Source organism: Leopardus geoffroyi, chromosome D4 (assembly GCF_018350155.1).
Source record: "Leopardus geoffroyi isolate Oge1 chromosome D4, O.geoffroyi_Oge1_pat1.0, whole genome shotgun sequence".
NCBI classification, from domain to species: Eukaryota; Metazoa; Chordata; class Mammalia; order Carnivora; family Felidae; genus Leopardus; species Leopardus geoffroyi.
The window spans coordinates 2155715-2175598 of record NC_059342.1 but is presented as its reverse complement, the minus strand read 5'-3'; the positions used below and the strand labels follow the sequence as shown (position 1 = coordinate 2175598).

The 19884-nt window shown below is 40.7% G+C and overlaps 1 long non-coding RNA gene across 1 annotated transcript; it reads left to right on the top strand.

Moving 5' to 3' along the window:
* Positions 1-275: 275 nt before the first annotated feature.
* On the top strand, positions 276-2403 carry LOC123593060. Its single transcript, XR_006710091.1, has 2 exons — positions 276-370; positions 2293-2403. It is a non-coding gene; the product is annotated as an uncharacterized LOC123593060 (long non-coding RNA).
* Positions 2404-19884: the final 17481 nt, after the last annotated feature.

Below are 19884 nucleotides of genomic sequence, written 5' to 3'. Positions count from 1 at the left end.
GTTACACAAATCGAATTTTTGTTAATGACAGAAATCACTGCCATCAAATGTGAATCAGGGGTATATATAATATCATTGTGTTATAAGAGGATGCTGGCCTGGTTAGACAGGCATTTAAGGCTTCCCCATGTTATATGAGGGGCAAAGACTTGCATTTATGGACTGGCTTCAAGATGAGGAGTCCGTGAAGAGGCTTCCTCCATCTTGAAAAAGAGGGGCGGTGGCCGCTCAGTCATTCTCCGCAAGTCTTGATTCACTGGAAGATATCCTATGGGTCTCCACCATGCCATGGTAAGGCTTCACCCTACCCCGAGAGGGGATCCACAGAGGTCTGGAATCTGAAAGAACACGAGCATATCCTCGACCCCAGGTGGGAGTTTTATCCTCGACCCCAGGTGGGAGTTTAGTGAGCCCAGTTCGTGTGGGCCCCTTTCAGGGGTTTTGCATAGCACCATAGGGTAAGAGGGTTTATATTATTTTGAAGAATGTCACTCAGCTACAGTTAGTCCTTGAGGATTAAGATTTAAAAAGCTAAGAGTAATCATAGTATGATTAAGAAGGAGCTGAGGTTGTAATGCAGACAACCAGGGGTATCTCCCCCTTTTTGTTTTTTTAACATGTTTTTGAGAGTAATATATGCTTATTTTACAACTGTTTCACCTGTGGATTATAAGGAATGGGTAATTCCAACCAAGGCTTAAGTAAAACAACTTAAAAGGGTGTGTTGTCCTGTTGTTTTACCCTTTTTTGTTAAAATTATTTATTTACTTATTTATTACCATTAACAAAAATATATCTTTCTGTGGTTGTTGTAGGATGCACTAATTTTATTTTGGCTCAGCAGTAACATATATTGATCATCCATCGGCCATTGGGGGAGGGGGCTAAATGACCAAAGTCAGGGTCTATTCCCCTGCCTTTTTTAGCAATGCCCATATAAATATGTTTCAGCCATGTGGATACCCATTTGTGGCATACAATGGGCTATGTTTAGTAAAATGGCTTCCATGTATCTTAGTAAAAGCCCTTCATATATTATCCATTCTTCATATGGTAGAGGCATCCATTCCTCTGCTAAACAGGAACAACACAAATGTGGAGGATTTGGAGACTGGCACCAAGAGTATTGCCATCATTTTCCCAGACTTTGGATCAAAGGAAGGGGAATCTTAATCTTAACCCTGTGTGTTTTTAAAATGCATTTATTTTAACCTTAGTCTGTTCTGAGCACATGTAAAATTTCTTTGTAAAGATTTTTCTTCACAAAACTTCTACAACTTTTTTTGCATTTAGATTTTGTCCCAAGGCATTTCTTTTCAAATAACCAGTCTTATTTAGGACAAAATTACTTTCTTTTACCTTCAACAAAATTATATTTCCATTTCTTATGTCTTTTTTTCATATCTACTTTTCTACATACAGAGTTGCTTTTCTTATTTTTATCAGTTTTAACTACATTTAGTAGATAAATTTTAATTCTTAGAAACTTCAATCTCCAGTGAAAACTAAGTAGTAACCAACTGTGAATTGTCTGTTATATGAGAAAATTCTTTAGGTGGTAGACTTATGATTCCATTAAGCATAAAGCATGTTTTTTTAATGGATTTTTTTTTTTTTTTTTTTAGCATTTATTCATTTTTGAAAGGCAGAGAGAGACAGAGCGTGAATGGGGGAGGGGCAGAGAGAGAGGGAGACACAGAATCTGAAGCAGGCTCCAGGCTCCGAGCTGTCAGCACAGAGTCCAACATGGGGCTTGAACTCACGAACTCTGAGATCATGACCTGTGAGATCATGACCTGAGCCGAAGTTGGCCGCCCAACCGACTGAGCCACCCAGGCGCCCCTTTAATGGATTTAAATATTCTTAGGTTTTTTTTTTTTTTTGACTTAAGCCAGAAGCATAAACCTATGTTAAGTACAAAATGCTTCAACATTCCATTTGATTTAGAAGAGGCCTAAATGTCTGAAGAACTTAATTTATCATTTAAGCAAAACGTTCAAGTCTTAGGTTACCAAAGACCCTGAAAGCTATCTTAACAATTACCCATGAAAACTATAAGGCAAAAAAGTTAACCATTAAGTCATCCTTTATGTTAACAAATTGGAACAGAGATAACATGAGCTTATTTGACCTTTAATAGACCTTAATAGAATAAGGATCTATAATTTAAAAGATATGCCTATCTTAACATTTCATCTGTGTCCCCTTAAAAGTTTACCATTGTTAATTTTTTTCCTGTGGAACCAGTGAGGACATCTGAAGTTTAAGGGTGTGTTTTTTCCTTTTTGACAGTGTGGGGAGGAGGAGCTGATGCTACATGAGACACTGAAGAGCCGGATTTGAAGGCTGCACCCAACGTAATGCAGAAACAGGAGGAGTGGGAAGGGAAGGCAGAAAAAGTGAGGTGCCTCCAAGAGGCCTGAAGGCAGACAAAGGCACAGAGGGCAGAGAAAAGAGTTCACGTGGTCCTAAAGCCTGTCAGCTCAGATAGGTAAGCAGATATCAATTTTTGTTTTGTTTTGTATTATTTGTTTTGTTTTCCACTAGTGGAATTAGGCAGTCTATGTCAGGCCAGAGAAGACAGGGAAGTTCCCCGAAACAAAAGGAGTTTCGGCAGCTGCTTGGGAATATTCCTTAAAATCTCTATCCAGAGATAGACTAGCCAGAGACAATTAGCTCTAGTCATCATACTCATTAATCCAGGAAATGAATGAGGGAGAAGCCTTCACATGTAGTTAAAAGTAATTAGCGTGTATAGGGAGAAACAGTAAGAGATAGAGTTAGACTCTCCTATATTAGGGATAACCTGTGTAAAATATACTGCACTATTTTAATGGACTGTTTTACTGACAATGATAGGAAGCTGGGCTTGCTGCCTTGGATGGGAATATTGCCCTGTGCCAGACAGTTGTTAAAAAGACCCCAGAACAACAGCAGCAAAGTTCTGCATAGCACGAGTTATGCAAGCACATGAAACTCTGGGGCACAGATAGCATACTGGGCTAGGGTCAGAATGATGTCCATAAGAGAGCCCCAGTCCCAGACACACATGGAATAAGCACCACAAATATTTTCTAAAATGCCAATTGTAAAAGGGCTGTGATGGACATACAGCTGAACTGATTTTTGCAATTCTCTTACTATTGGAAAGAGCAGGCCTTCATGGATGTAGTGCCCATTTTTCCTGATAATGGGAAACAGCTGGAATTTACTGGCCTCATGGGCTTTTTAGATGTACTTTTTCATTGGGCTAAGGACTTTATCAGAGCCGGCTGGTGAGGTTTTTAGAGGCTCGATATCGCCCCACCCTTTTGGGGGAGGAGGTGTATCTTTTGGCTGTACAGGCACCAGAGGCACAGCCTGATTATAGGGGGACGGAGGTTTTTCCTCCCTTTTAGATAACTCTGTGTCTTCATATACATTGTCCAAGCACAAGGGGAGAAAAGCAGTGTGGATGATGGACCAGGTGAGGATTACCTCAGGGGGGACATTAGCCTTTTCAGAATGCCAGGCCTTCAATGTTTTCTTTATTTGTTCCCATACTTCAAGATCTTAAGTTCCTTGTTCTGGGGACCAAGGGCAATTTTGTTGGACAGTCAGCAATAATCTAAGGAGAGCCTTATAATTTAGAGTAGTCCATGCTGTGTCTCCTAGGGACTGATGAATTCGAATATAGCACTTTTGTTTAGGGGCTAGGGAGCCTCCCATGGTAGAGCTCTCAAAACATCCTGTGGCAGCAAATCCTAATATAGTTCCGCTTTATCCCTTACCTTGTCAGATAGAGACTGTATCCGGTGCGATTGTTTTCTTGGAGCCCCTCAATCGTTCTGCAGCATCATGCAGTCCTCGTGTCGCACCACCTCTTGGCCATGTTGGCTCCTTGCCCACAATGGTCCATAGTACCCCTTTCCTTCTTTCACCTCAGGGTCACCATCTGTTGTAGACTCTAAGTCTAAAGTTCTCTCTTGGCCAGCAAGAGAGAAGATGCAGGATTAAAAGTGAGAGATGGCTAATGTCTGGGAAAAGACAAGAGCCCCAAATAAGGGTCCTTACCCCATATTTATTAAGACCAGAAGGCTTACAAACGTGATAGGAGTGCACAAAGAGACAATGAATCAGTGAACATGAACTCATGGGCATGAGGAAAAGGGGGTTTTGAAGATACACAGTGTTTGGGGTTTGGGTCAATATGAAACATGGGGCGCCTGGGTGGCTCAGTCGGTTAAGTGTCCAACTTCAGCTCAGGTCATGATCTCACGGTCCGTGAGTTCAAGCCCCGCGTCGGGCTCTGGGCTGACAGCTCGGAGCCTGGAGCCTGCTTCGGATTCTGTGTCTCCCTCTCTCTCTGCCCCTCCCCTGTTCATGCTCTCTGTTAAAAATACAATAAAAAATAAAAATAAAATAAATAAACGTTAAAAAAAAATATGAAACAAAATCCTGGCTCTGGGCAGATGGTTGTTAACAGCAGACAGGAGGTGCCCTATCTGTTTATCTTAGCCAGCCTAGGGGATAAGACAGAGCAAGTAACCTCAGGGTTAACAATGCACCTTTTCTTTTGCTAATCAGCTCTGCTCTGGGCAGTTTCATCTACAGTGCAGCGGTCTATAGCCCTATTTACCTGTTTGCCTAATTTGGTCCTTCCTTCCTGTGAAAGCAGCTTTCTACTACAGTACTAAATTGGGGGGGCACTTTTGTCCTGAATACCTAATCTTGTTTACCTCATATACCTTTGTATTGGGGGCCTTTGCCCCCCCCCCCCACTCTATTCTGGGGGCACTCTTGTTTCCCAAGCATGGATGTGAGCATCCTATGGCTTTATAATTCTTTATCCCTTGTTAACCCATCAGTGCAGGCTCAGGGAATTCCTAAGCTTATTCCCCACAATCTTGTCATTTATTTCACTCTACATCTCTTAGTTGTTTTCTTTTTGGTTTCCCAGGGAATTACTAATAATATAACAACCTAGCTTGCATTAACACCAAATTCTTTTAATAGTATCCAAAATACTTGTTCATATACGGTTTTTGTCCTTGTGCCTTCCTTTGTGCTGTTATGTCACACAAAATCTCTTATATATTTTGTGTCAACAACACAGATTGGTGCTTTATGCAGTTCTTTTAAATCAAGTAGGTTAAAAACAACAAATACATTTGTACTGTCTTTTATATTTACCTCTCTGTAGTTAATACTTGCTGATGCTCTTTATTTCATCACGTGAGTCAAGTCTTCTCCATGTTTTTTCATTTAGTATTAATGACCTATATTTTTTTTAATTTGAATTTTTTTAATTCTGTATTAAAAATTTTTTTTAAATGTTTTAGAGAGAGAGAAAGGAGAGAGAAGTGAGAGAGAGAGAGAGAGAGGAAGAAAGAGAGAAGTGAGAAAGAGAGAGAGAGAGAAAGAAGAGAGAGAAGTGAGTGGGAGAGGGGCAGAGAGAGAGGGAGACACAGAATCTGAAGCAGGCTCCAGGCTCTGAGCTGTCAGCACAGAGCCCGACATGGGGCTCAAACCCAAGAACTGTGAGATCACGACCCGAGCTGAAGTCGGACGCCCAACCGACTGTGCCACCCAGGCGCCCCTTAAATTCTGTATTTTTGAGAGAGAACACATGCAAGTAGGGAAGGGGCACAGAGAGAGGGACAGAGGATCTGAAGTGGGCTCTGCACAGACAGCAGCTTCAGCTCAGCGAGCCTGATGTGGGGTTTGAACTCATGAACCGTGAGATGATGACCAGAGACAAAGTCAGATGCTCAACCAAGCCACTCAGGCACCCCAAGCATCCAACTCTTGATTTTGGCTCAGATCATGATCCCAGGTTTATGGGATCAAGCCCCATGTCGGGCTCCGCACTGAGTATGAAACCCGCTTAATATTCTCTCTCCCTCTGCCTCTCTCCTCTGCTTGTGTGAACTCTCAAAAAATAAAAGATTTAAAATATTTTTATTCAAGGGTACCTGGGTGGCTCAGTCAGTAGAGCATCCAACATTGGCTCAGGTTATGATCTCAGATTTGTGAGTTTTTGTTTTTAATTAATTATTTTTAATTTGCATCCAAGTTCGTTAGCATACAGTGCAACAATTATTTCAGGAGTATATTCCTTAACTCCCCTTACCCATTTAGCCCCCCCTCCCACAACTCCTCCAGCAACCCTCTGTTTTTTTCTGTATATTTAAGAGTCTCTTATGTTTTGTCCCCCTCCATGTTTTTATATTATTTTTGCTTCCCTTCCCTTATAGTCATCTGTTTTGTATCTTAAATTCCTCATATGAGTGAATTCATGTGGTATTTGTCTTTCTCTAATTTTGCTTAGCATAATACCCTCTAGTTTCATCCATGTAGTTGCAAATGGCAAGATTTCATTCTTTTTGATTGCCAAGTAATACTCCATTGTGTATATATACCACATCTTCTTTATCCATTCATCTGTTGATGGACATTTCGGCTCTTTCCATACTTTGGCTATTGTCAATAGCACTGCTATAAACATTGGGGTGCATGTGCCCCTTCAAAACAGCACACCTATATCCACTGGATAAATATCTAGTAGTGCAATTGCTGGGTAGTAGGGCAGTTCTATTTTTAAACTTTGAGGAACCACCATACTATTTTCCAGAGTGGCTGCACCAGTTTGCATTCCCATCAGCAGTGCAAAAGAGATCCTCTTTCTCTGCATGCTTGCCAACATCTGTTGTTGCCTGAGTTGTTAATGTTAGCCATTCTTACAGATGTGAGGTGGTATCTCATTGTGGTTTTGATTTGGATTTCACTGATGATGAGTGATGTTGAGCATTTTTTCATGTATCAGTTGGCCATCTGGATGTCTTCTTTGGAGAAGTATCCACTCATGTATTTTCCCCCTTTCTTCATTGGATTATTTGTTTTTTGGGTGTTTGAGTTTGATAAATTCTTTATAGATTTTGGATACTAACCCGTTTGCAAATATCTTCTCCCATTCCATCAGTTGCCTTTTAGTTTTGCCGATTGTTTCTTTCACTGTGCAGAAACTTTTTATTTTGATGAGGTCCCAATAGTTCATTTTTGCTTTTAATTCCCTTGCCTCTGGAGACATATTGAGTAAGAAGTTGCTGCGGCCAAGGTCAAAAAGGTTTTTGCCTGCTTTCTCCTCTAGGATTTTGATGGCTTCCTGTCTTACATTGAGGTCTTTCATCCATTTTGAGTTTATTGTCTTTGATGTAAGAAAGTGGTGGATGTTCATTTTGCTGCATGTCGCTGTCCCGTTTTCCCAGCACCATTTGCTGAAGATACTGTCTTTATTCCATTGGATATTCTTTCCTGCTTTGTCAAAGATTAGTTGGCCATACGTTTGTGGGTCTATTTCTGGGTTCTCTATTCTGTTACATTGATCTGAGTGTCTGTTTTTGTGCTAGTACCATACTGTCTTGATGACTACAGCTTTGTAATACATCTTGAAGTACGGGATTGTGATGCCTCCAGCTTTGGTTTTCTTCTTCAAGATTGCTTTGGCTACTCAAGGTCTTTTCTGATTCCATACAAATTTTAGGATTGTTTATTCTAGCTCTGTGAAGAATGCTGGTGTTATTTTGGTAGGGATTGCATTGAATATGTAGATTGGTTTTGGTAGTATCAATATTTAACAATATTTGCTCTTCCAATCCAGGAGCATCAAATAGTTTTCTTTTCTGTTTATCTTCAATTTCTTTCATAAGTTTTCTATAGTTTTCAGTGTATAGGTTTTTCACCTCTTTAGTTAGATTTATTCCTAGATATTTTATGGGTTTTGGTTCAATTGTAAATGGGATCAATTCCTCGATTTCTTTTTCTGTTGCTTCATCATTGGTGTATAGGAATGCAACAATTTTCTGTGCATTGATTTTATATCCTGCAACTTTGCTGAATTCATGGATCAGTTCCTGCAGTTTTTTGGTGGAATCTTTTGGGTTTTCCATATAGAGTATCAGGTCGTCTGCAAAGAGTGAAAGTTTGACTTCCTCCTGGCCTACTTGTATGCCTTTTGTTCCTTAGTGCTTTCTGACTGCTGAGGCTAAAACTTCCAATACTATGATGAATAACAGTGGTGAGAGTGGACATCCCTGTCGTGTTCCTGACCTCAGGGGGAAAGCTCTCAGTTTTTCCCCATTCAGGATATTAGTGGTGGGTCTTTCATACATAGCTTTTATGATCTCGAGGTATGATCCTTCTATCCCTACTTTCTAAAGCGTTTATACCAAGAAAGGATGCTGTATTTGTCAAATGTTTTCTCTGAATCTATTGAGAGGATGATGTGGTTCTTGTCCTTTCTTTTACTGATATGATGTATCACATTGATTGTTTTGCAGATATTGAACCAGCCCTGCATCTCACGTATAAGTCCCACTTGGTCATGGTGAAGAATTCTTTTAATGTATGGTTGGACCCAGCAGGCTAGTGTCTTGTTGAGGATTCTTGCATCCATGCTCATCAGGGTAATTGGTCTGTAGTTCTCCTTTTTGGTGGGGTCTTTGGTTTTGGAATCAAGGTAATGCTGGCTTCATACAATGACTTTGGAAGTTTTCTTTCCATTTCTATTTTTTGGAACAGCTTCAAAAGAACAGCTGTTAACTTCTATTTAAATGTTTGGTAGAATTCCCCTGGAAATCCATCCAGCCCTGGACTCTTGTTTTGGGGGAGATTTTTGATTACTAATTTCTTTACTGGTTATGGGCCAAATTTTCTATTTCTTCCTGTTTCAGTTTCAGTAGTTTATATGTTTCTAGGAATTTCCCATTTCTTCCAGATTGCCCATTTTATTGGTGTACAGTTGCTCATAATATTCTATTATTGTATTTCTGCTGTGTGGTTGTGATCTCTCCTCCTTCATTCTTGATTTTATTTATTTTGGTTCTTTCCTTTTTCTTTTTGATCAAACTGTCTAGGGGGTTTATCAGTTTTGTTAATTCTTTCAAAGAACCAGCTCCTGGTTTCATTCATCTGGTCTACTGTTCTTTTGTTATTGCTGTTTTTGGTTTTGCTTTTTGTTTCCAGAACACTGATTTCTGCTCTAATATTTATTATTTCCTGTCTTCTGCTGATTTGGGTTTTATTTACTGTTCTTTTTCCAGCTCTTTACGGTGTAAGGTTAGATTGTATATCTGAGATCTTTCTTCCTTCTTTAGGAAGGCCTGGATTGCTATTTACTTCCCTCTTATGACCACCTTTGCTGTTTCCCAGAGGTTTTGAGTTGTGGTATTATCATTTTCATTGGCTTCTATGTACTTTTTAATTTCCTCTTTAACTTCTTGGTTAGCCCATTCATTTTTTTTTTTTAATTTTTTTTTTTTCAACGTTTATTTATTTTTGGGACAGAGAGAGACAGAGCATGAACGGGGGAGGGGCAGAGAGAGAGGGAGACACAGAATCGGAAACAGGCTCCAGGCTCTGAGCCGTCAGCCCAGAGCCCGACGTGGGGCTCGAACTCACTGACCGCGAGATCGTGACCTGGCTGAAGTCGGACGCTTAACCGACTGCGCCACCCAGGCACCCCCCATTCATTCTTTAGTAGGATGCTCTTTAATCTCCAAGTATTTATCTTTCCAAAGTTTTTCTTGTGGTTTGAGTTTAATAGCATTGTGGTCTGAAAATATGTGGTATGATCATGATCTTTTATGTACCTGTTGAGGGATGATTTGTGTTCCAGTATGTGATCTATTCTGGAGAACGTGCCATGTGCACTGGAGAAGAACGTGTACTCCGCTGCTTTAGAATGAAATGTTCTGTATATATGTTAAGTCCATACGGTCCAGTGTGTCATTCAAAGCCATTGTTTCCTTGATGATTTTCTGTTTAGATGATCTGTCCATTGCTGTAAGTGGGGTGCTGAAGTCCCCTACTATCATGGTATTATTATCAATGAGTTTATGTTTGTGATTGATTTATATATTTGAGTGCTTCCACATAATGCAGCATAAATGTTTACAACTGTTAAAACTTCTTGGTGGATAGACCCCCTTAATTATGATATAATGCCCTTCTTCATCTCTTGTTATAGTCTGTATTTTAAAATCTAGACTCTGATATAAATATGGCTACTCTGGCTTTCTTTTGGCAACCATTAGCATGATAGATGGTTCTCCATCCCTTTACTTTCCATCTAAAGGTGTCTTCAGGTCTAAAATGGGTTTCTTATAAACAGCATATAGATGGATGTTGTTTTCTTATCCATTCTGTTACCATATATCTTTTGATTGGTACATTTAGTTCATTCACATTTAGAGTGAGTACTGGAAGATATGAATTTAGTGCCGTTATGTTTCTTGTAGAGTTGGAGTTTCTGGTGGTCTCTGGTCCTTGCTATTCTTTGTTCTTTTTTGTCTTTTTAGTGTTTTGTTTGTTTTCGACTTTTCTCCCCTCAGTACACCTTAAAATTTCCTGCAGGGCTGGTTTAGTGGTCACAAACTCATTTAATTTTTGTTTGGGAGACTTTTAATCTCTCCTTCTATTTTGAATGACAGCCTTGCTGTATAAAGAATTCTTGGCTGCATATTTTTCCAATTCAGCACATTGAATATATCCTGCCACTCCTTTCTGGTCTGCCAAGTTTCTGTGGATAGTTCTGCTGCAAACCTGATCTGTCTTCTCTTGTAGGTTAAGGACTTTTTTTCCCCTGCTGCTTTCATGACTCTTTCCTTGCCTGAGTATTTGTGAATTTGACTATGATATGCCTTGTTGATGGTCAGCTTTTGTTGAATCTAATGGGAGTTCTCTGTGTTTCCTGGATTTTGATATCTGTGTCATTCCCCAGGTTAGGAAAGTTTTCCAGTATGATTTGTTCACATAAACCTTCTACTCCTTTCTCTCTCTCTCTCTCTCCATCTTCTGGGACCCCTATGATTCTGATGTTATTCCTTTTTAATGAGTCACTGAGTTCTCTAATTCTTACACCATACTCTTTTGCCTTTTTTTTCTGCTTCATTATTCTCTGTAAGTTTGTCCTCTATATCGCTGATTCACTGCTCTTGCTTCATCCATCCTTGCTGCCGTGGCATCCTTCAAGATTGCAGCTCAGTTGTAGGATTTTTTTTTATTTCATCCTGACTAGCTTTTACTGATCTCTGCAGAAAAGGATTCTAATCTATTTTCTACTCCAGATAGTATTATTATCTTGACTCTAAATTCTGGTTCAGACCTCTTGCCTGTATGTGTGTTGATTCTTATTCTCGTTCCATTCTGGTGATCATTACATGCAGTCAGTTTCAAAACTCTTATTGCACTTTTCATTTTGGCCTGATTTATTTTTAGGTCTTTTATCTCTCTGGTAAGGGTCTCTCTGATGTGTTCTATGGTTTCTCAAGTGTAAGGGTCTCTCTGCTGTGTTCTATGGTTTCTCAAGCCCAGCTAGTATCCTTATGATTGTTGCCTTAAATTCTGGATCAGGCATATTACTTTTATTTGTTTTTATTAGATGCCTGGCTGTGACCTTTTGTTGTTCTTTCTTTTGGGATGAATTCCCCCATCTTGGCATTTTGTCTAGGTCTGTCTTCTTCTGTGTTAAGAAAGCCTGTTAATTTCCAGCTTCTGAGAGTAATGGCTTTACAAAGAAGAGGTCATAAAATGTGCAGAGCCTCGTGCTCCAAGAAGTGTCCTGCATACACTCTGCTGCTGTGTTTTGATGCTGTATCCCTCAGGTAAGTTGCCCACAGAGTTTCTTCTTACCTGAAGTGGGCAAGTATTTGGACGTTGGCCAGTGTGGCAAGTTTTAACTAGGTGTGCTCTGCTCTGCTCATTAAAAGAGACTTGATGCTACTTACACTAGAATTGAAGCTTCGAAGAACCATGGTCTGTAAACATGTACAGGGGTGTGTGCTGGTATTCTGCGGGAGGGGTCTGCTGCACTGTTCTTTAGGCACACTTGCCTGAGAAAGTACCAGAAGAGTGCAGGGGGGGGGTGGGACTTGGTGTAAGTAGGTCAGGCAGCCAGTATTGGTGCTGTGCTCTTTGCTGAAGTTGGTTTATGCTTAGGGATGTGGGAGGGAAATGGCACCAGCCAGCTTCTCTCTGGAGAGAGGAGTACATGCTGGCTGCTCTCAGGGAGGCAGTTTCAGAGGAATTAATAAATTCCCCTTGTACATTTTTCAGATCCCTCATTTCAGTCTCTGGGCTGCTTGCCTTCCTGGAGCAGCTCAGTGCACCCTGGGCTCTATCCCAGCCAGGCCAGCTGACTTTTAAAATTCCAGATTTCCAGGACCTAGTAGGGTGGGTATCTGTACTGATCCTCTGGTAAAGGGTCTCACCATGCTGGGACTGATGCAGGTTTGACCCAGAAGGGCAGCTGTGCCAGAGCACAGTGGCATGCAGTATGGAGCAAAGCAAGTGTCTGGGTTGGCTGCCCTCAGCAGGTGTCTGTGCACCTATGCTGAGGGGCAGGTAGGGAAATGGCACCCACCAGTTCTTTTGTCCCCAAAGAGGTAATGCTACCTCTCATAGCTGTGCTCTAAAGAGAATGAACAGGCTCTCCGTCTGCCACTTAGGTGTTCCTTAGATTGCACAGTGTGCCCTGGAGGTGTTTACCTGCCTCTGTCTCTTGAGTAAGGCAATATCCTCAGGGTTCTATCCCAGCCAAGCTAGGGAAACTCTGATACTCTAATCTTTGAGCCCTGCCGCTTGCAAAAACTCATGAAAATCAGCCCTTGTCATTTTCCCAGCCAATGGCTTTGGGGGAAGTGCTCTCCTTGTGCTTATCCTTGTGCTCTCTACTCTCTCTCGCCTTTCTCTGTGACCAGAGCTCCCTCCTCTCTCTGCAGCACCATGATCCATTTCTTCCCCAAACCATGTCTCTGCATTTCCTGTCTTCCTCAAAGCGGCCTCTTCTCTCCCTTTAGTTGTTTAGTTTGTTCTATCTAACTCAGGTTGATTTGTTGAGTAGTCAAAATGATTTGATAGTTATCTAGCTGTGTTTGAGGGATGAGGCAAGCCTAGGGTCCTCCTGTTATGCTGCTATCTTAGCTTCCTTCTGATTATAGTGATTTTTTATTTATCTGTGTAGTTATCTTTATCAGTGTTATTTCTTCATATGGCTTTGAGTTACTGTCTAGTGTCCTTTCATGTAAACCTGAAGGACACCCTTAAGAATTTATTTTGAGGGAGACAGGGTTTGAGTGGAAGAGGGGCACAGTGGCAGAGAGAATCCTAAGAAGGCTCTGCTCAGTGCTACCCCAGCTGATGTAGGGCTCAATTCCATGAACTTTGAGATCATGACCTGAGCCAAAATCAAGAGTCAGATACTTAACGAATGGAGCCACACAGGTGCCCCTAAACATTTCTTACAGGGCATATCCAACAGCCACACTCTCCCTTAGTTTTTGTTTATCTTGTAATGCCTTAATTTTTCCTTTACTTTTGAGACAGTTTCACCAGATACAAAATTATTTGTTGGCAGGTTTTTTCCTCTCAGCAATTATTAAATATATTATCATCCTACCTCTTGCTAAAGCAATCTTTTGATAAACTGGCTTAATTTTATTGAAGATTCCTTTTATATGAGGTTACTCTGCTTTCAATATTCTTTTTGTTTTTAGCTTTTGATGCTTTATGTTTTGGTGCAGGACCCTGAGGTTTACACACTTGGGAGTTAACTGAGCTTTTTAGATTTAAAGATGCATGATTTTTTTTTTTATCACTTTGGGGAAGTTTTGGCCATGATTTATTCATAGATTCTTCCTGCCCCTTTCTTGCTCTTATTTCTGGGAGTCCTATGATGAATATGTTTGTATTCCTTTTTTAAAGTTTATTTATATTTTATTTTAAACTTTGAGAGGGGGAGAGAGAAAATCCCAAGTAGGCTCCATGCTGTTGGTGTGGAGCCCAAATTAGGGCTTGATCCCATGAACCACGAGGTCATGAACTGGGCCAAAATCAAGAATAGGCCACTTAACTGGCCACCAAGGCACCCCCATATGTTTGTATTCTTGATGGTATTCTACAGGTCTCTTCTCTGTTCACTTTTCTTTTTTCTTTCTGCTCCTCAGACTTGATCATTTCAGTTGTCTTACCAAGTTTATTGACTCTTCTGTTCAAATCATCTTTAAAAACTCTAGCGAATTTTTCATTTGTTATTGTATTTTTCAGTTCTAGAATGTTATAATTTCTTTATATAATCCTTTATGTTGAGAAACTTTTTCCTGGTTTTGTTTAGCTCTTTTGAGCATATTAAAGATAGCTAATTTTGGGGCGCCTGGGTGGCGCAGTCGGTTAAGCGTCCGACTTCAGCCAGGTCACGATCTCGCGGTCCGTGAGTTCGAGCCCCGCGTCAGGCTCTGGGCTGATGGCTCGGAGCCTGGAGCCTGTTTCCGATTCTGTGTCTCCCTCTCTCTCTGCCCCTCCCCCGTTCATGCTCTGTCTCTCTCTGTCCCAAAAATAAATAAACGTTGAAAAAAAAAATTTTAAGATAGCTGATTTAAAGTTTTTGTATAGCAAGCTCAATTTCCGTGCTTCTGGAGCTCAGTTGCTCTTAATTTTTCCTGTTTGTGAGCCATATTTTCTTGTTCCTTTGCATGCTTCGTCATTTTTCTTGTTGAGAACTGTATGTTTTAAATACTATAATTTGGTAACTCTGGACCCCAGATTCTTCCCCCTCTTTAAAGTTTGCTTTTGTTACTTAGTGTTGGTTGTAGTAGTTTGTTTAGTGACTTGAGTAAAGTTTCTATTTGTGGGATAGTCTCTAAAGTCTCTGTTTCTTTAATGTATGGTCAGTTGAATTCCTAAGGAAGGAAGCAAAGGAAAGGAGGAACGAAGGAAGGAGGGGCAAACATGAAAGGAAAGGAGGAGGGAAAGGAAATGAAGGAAGGAAACAAAGAGGAAAGGAAGGAATAAAAGAGGAAAAAATACTTCTTCAGTCTTTTACAGATTGGCTCTGTGTTGGAGCACTCACTCATCGTTTATTAGGCTTTTATATAACACAGAACATGGAACAAGAATTTAAGGAAACCAGGAGAATAGTGTCCTAACATATACAGTATCAATAAAGAGAAATTATGAAAAAGAATGTAAATTCTAGATTTGGAAAATATAACTGAAGTGAAAAATTCTATGCAGAAGTTCAATAATAAGCTTAAGCTGGCAGAAGAATGAATCAAAAAATTTGAAGATATGTCAACTGAGATTATCCAGTTTGAGAAACTGATTGAAAAAAAAAACTCTAACAAGAACATAGCCTGAGCTACCTGTGGAATGCCATCAAGCATGCCAAAATGTACATAAATAGATATACAGAAGGACAGGACAGATATAAAGAGGCAGAAACAGCATTTGAAGAAATAGTGACTGCAAACTTCTAAGATTTGATTAAAAACATTAAAAAGTGGGGGAGAAAGGGAAATGGCAGAGTAGTAAGGTCCTGAGTTTACTTCATCCCACAGACACACCGAGGGAACAACAAAGATGTATTGTATTTCACTCTGAAAATGACCTGAAAACTGACAGATCTTCCACAGCGACTCACAGAGGGAAGGCGACATCAGAAATGGCAGGAGGGGCAGAGAAGTGGTTGGGAACCAGGTCCCCAGGGTGAATGACTACAACAAAAGGGACATCACAAGCTTGGAGTGAGGGAATCAGATCCCACAATGGGCACCACTACTCTTAGGACATGAACTGGGAAGATGAGTCCTCACATGTCTAGTTTTGAAAATCAGTCTGGCTTAACTCTAAAAGTGTCTGAAAACTACAGGAAATCTAGCTTCCACCATGTTTAGCCAGCATGCTAAACAACTATGCCAAGACAACCACAGAAGCAGCAGTTTCAAAAGTGCCTGAAGTACATGGGGTAGAAGGGAAGGGATCTCCAGATTTCTCCAGGAACAAAAGTATTGGCAGGTACCATTTTTCTTACCCTTCCCCAGCCTAGATAACTGGACCTTGTAGGAGCTAGTTCTAACATTCTCCATCTACACTGCTAGCACCACATGCCCTGCCCATGTGTTCCTCTGATGACCAACCCCACCCAACTCATCCCAGCACATGCCCCTCCAAAGCAGTTACTATCCTGCCACATCCAGCAGGCAACCCCACTGGTACCAACACCCCTGCAAAACAACTCTTGCCCTGAGTATGTAGGTAGCTAACCCCATACACTAACATGGCTGTAGCTCCTGCAGGTAGGGCTCTTACCTGGGTGTGCAGTGAGCCAGCCCTGCCTTTTGTTGCCCCTGGTGTCATAGCAGGTAACCGCAGACAACCAGACTAAGCGCTGGTCATGCCCAAGAGCAAGCTTATGGTGGATGCAGCCAGTCCTCTCAGAAGCACAGGGAGAAACTCTTCCCACCAGTGAGCCTGCAGCAGCTGCACTGGACCTCTCAGCCACTAGTGTATGGAGTAAAACCTGTCCACAATGCGCCTTCAGCATCCAGAGGAGATAATTACAGCCAGTCCTTCCCACCAGTATGCCCACAGCAATTAACAATTAAGGCTCAATGTCAACAAAATATTAGCAACCCAAATTCAACACTACAGAAAAGGATTGTTCACCATAATCAAGTGGAATGTATTCCAGGAATGCAAAGATAGTTCAATATTTACAAATCAATCCATGCAATACATCACATTAACAAGAGGAAGGATAAAAACTGTACAGTCATCTCAATAGATGGGAGAAAGAGCATTTGACAAAATACAACACTGGTTCATGCTAATAACTCTCAACAAAGTGCATTCAGAGGGAGCATATCACAACATAATAAAGCCCATATATAAAAATCCCACAGCTAACATCAGACTCAATAGTGAAAAACTGAAAGCTTTTTCTCTACGATCAGGAAAAAGATAAAGTGTCTACTTACCACTTTTACTCAATACATTGCTAGCAGTTCTAGCTATAGCAATCAGACAAGAAAAAGAAGGAAATGGCATCTGAATTGGTAAAGAAGTTAAATTGTCAGTATTTGCATATGACATGATACTACAACCATAAACATTATTAGCACTAACAAACTCATTAATGTTGCAGGATACATAGTTAATATACAGAAATTTTGTGTTCCTATATGCTATTAACAGTGTAGGAGAAAGAAATTAAAACTGCCATTTGTAAATGCACCAAGAAGAATAAAATTCCCTAGAATAAATTTAACCAATGAGGTGAAAGACCTACACTCTATAGGACACTGATGAAAGAAACTGAATATAAACAAATGGAAAGATATACCACGCTCAAGGACTGGGAAAATTAATATTGTTAAAATGTGCATACTACCCAAAGCAATCTTCAGATTGAATGTACTTCCTATCAAAATACAAATGGTGTTTTTTGAGAACTAGAAAATAAGCCTAAAATTTATACAGAGACACAAAAGACCCCAAACAGCCAAAGCAATCTTGAGAAAGAACAAAGAAGGTTATCACAATACCAGATTTCAAGAGATACTACAAATCTGTAGTAATCAAAAACAGTGTGGTACTGGCACACAAAGAGACATATACTTCAGTAAAATATACAGAACAGAAATAACAAGTTTATATGGTCAATTAATCTCCAACAAAGGAGGCAAAAACACAACGGTTAACAGGCACTCTCCTCAATACATGGTGCTGAGAAAATCAGCTGATGCAGAAGAGTAAAATTGGATCACTTTCTTACACTATATACAAAAATAAATTAAAAATGGCTGACTTCTGGCGAAAATGGCAGAGTAGGAGGATACTAGGATCACCTTATCCCATGGATACACCTAGAGAACACCTGGCAGGCTGGCAGAACAGACTCCCCAAAGCTAAATGTAGAGAAGAAGCCACATCAGAGAGGGTTGGAAGGGTAGAAACAGAGTCCAGAGTTAAATAGACCCATGGGACTATCCCTAGTAGGGAGGAACACCTTATACATGAAGAGGGAAGAGAAACAGACTCTCACACCAAGCACCCCAGGCACGGGGGGACCTGTATAAGACGAGTCTGTGTAATATTTTGCTGTGAAAACCAGAGGAGCCTAATATTTTGAGTTTGTATAATTTTGGGGGCTTAACACTGGAAGTTTAAAAATCAGTGGGCTCCACTCTGGAAGAGTGGCTATCTGATGGGCAATAGGAAAATGAGTCCCTGCCCTTAAAGAGACAGAAAAAATGGCACCATGGTGATACAGCATAGAAGCAGCAATTTGAAAACCATTAGGGGTGTACAGGAGGGACATTTGTTTACTAATCTCATGTGTGTGCTGGAGGGGCAGGGATCTCTGGGGGGCTTCTCCAGGAACAAAGAAGCTGCCAGATGCCATTTCCCTCCCCTGCCCCCCCAAGCCTTGACACACGGACCCCCTCTGGGAACCAGTGCAGTGCAAACACTTTTGGCCTAGCGTGTTAACAGCACCCACACCCTGTGTTCTCTTGTGGACCCAGCCCTCCAATACACCCTAGGCCCAAGCCCATGCAGAGTGGTGCCACAAACCTGGCAGTGTGCAAGCAGCCTTGACAGGAGGCAGCACCACTCCAAAGTGACTCCTGTCCAGGGTAGAGGGGGAAGATGACCACACCCAACAGTCCAAATGTGGACCCAGCTGTGCACTAGGGTCAGACATCTGTGGGAATGGCCAGGCCCACCAACAAAAGCTTCTCAGGGGACAACACAGAGAAATCACCCTGTAGTTTGGTGCTACTGTATCTCTGGCAAATACCTGGTCTGACTCAACTCAAGCTCACAGTGGCCCAACACTGGCCCACTAACAACAACAGGGACCAAACCCTGCCCATGACAAAGAAAGCCACTGCAGATGACTGAAGACAAAAGTGGCTCAGCCATAACAAGAGGGCTCACACAACACATATAGACACCCCTGAAGCACCAGTCTCTGGTGAGTGGGAGACTTTGCACAGAAAGATCCAACAGAGCCTATTCTTCATAAGGCCACAACTTTCAAGAGTGGGAGATATAGCTGACCTTTCTAATACATAGAAACAGACACAGAGAAGTAGACAAAATGAGGATACAGAGGAATATGTCCCAAAGAAAGAACAAGACAAAATCACAGCAAGAGAGCTAAACAAAATGGTCATAAGTAATATGTCCGCTAGAGAATTTAAAGTAATGATCATAAAGGTATTCACTGGATTTGAAAAAAAGAGTACAGGACCTCAGTGAGACTCTTAATAGACTGAAAACATAAAGAACCTATCAGAGATGAAAAACTGAAATTTAAAATACAGTAAAGAAAATAAATAGACCAAAGGAAGCAGAAGAATTGGTTGAGTGATCTGGAGGAGACAGGAATGAAAGCAAGCTGAACAGAAGAGTGAAAAATAATAACAAATGAGAGTTAGGGAACTCAGAAATACTGTAAAGAGTAATAACAGCTGCATTATAGGGATCCTAGAACAAGAAAAGAGAGGAAGGAGGCAGAAAATGCACTTTAAGAAATAATAGCTGAAAACTTCCAGAATTTGGGGATGGAAACCAATCAGGAGACACTGAAAGCCTCCAACAAAAATCAACCCAAGGAGGTCTACACCAAGACACCTGGTAATTAAAATAGCAAAAAATACTGATAGACACAGAAATGTAAAGGTTGCAAGAGACAAAGATTACATACAAAGGAAACCCCAAAAGGCTATCAGGTGATTTTTCAACAGAAACTCTGTAAGGCAGAAGGGAGTGGCACGATGTATTCTAAGTGCTGAAAGGGAAAAATCTCCAGCCAAGAATATTATATCTAGCAAGGCTATATCATTCAGAATAGGAGAGATCCAAAGTTTCCAAGACAAAAGTTAAAAGAATTTGTGACCACCAAACTAGCCCTACAAGAAATTTTAAGGGGGACTCTGAGTGTAAAACAAAACCATGAGTAAGAAAAGTAGGAAGCACAAAAGCAAAATAAATAAATTATATCTGTAAAAATCAGTCAAGAAGAGCACAAAATAAAGACATAAAATATGATACTGAATATCTGAA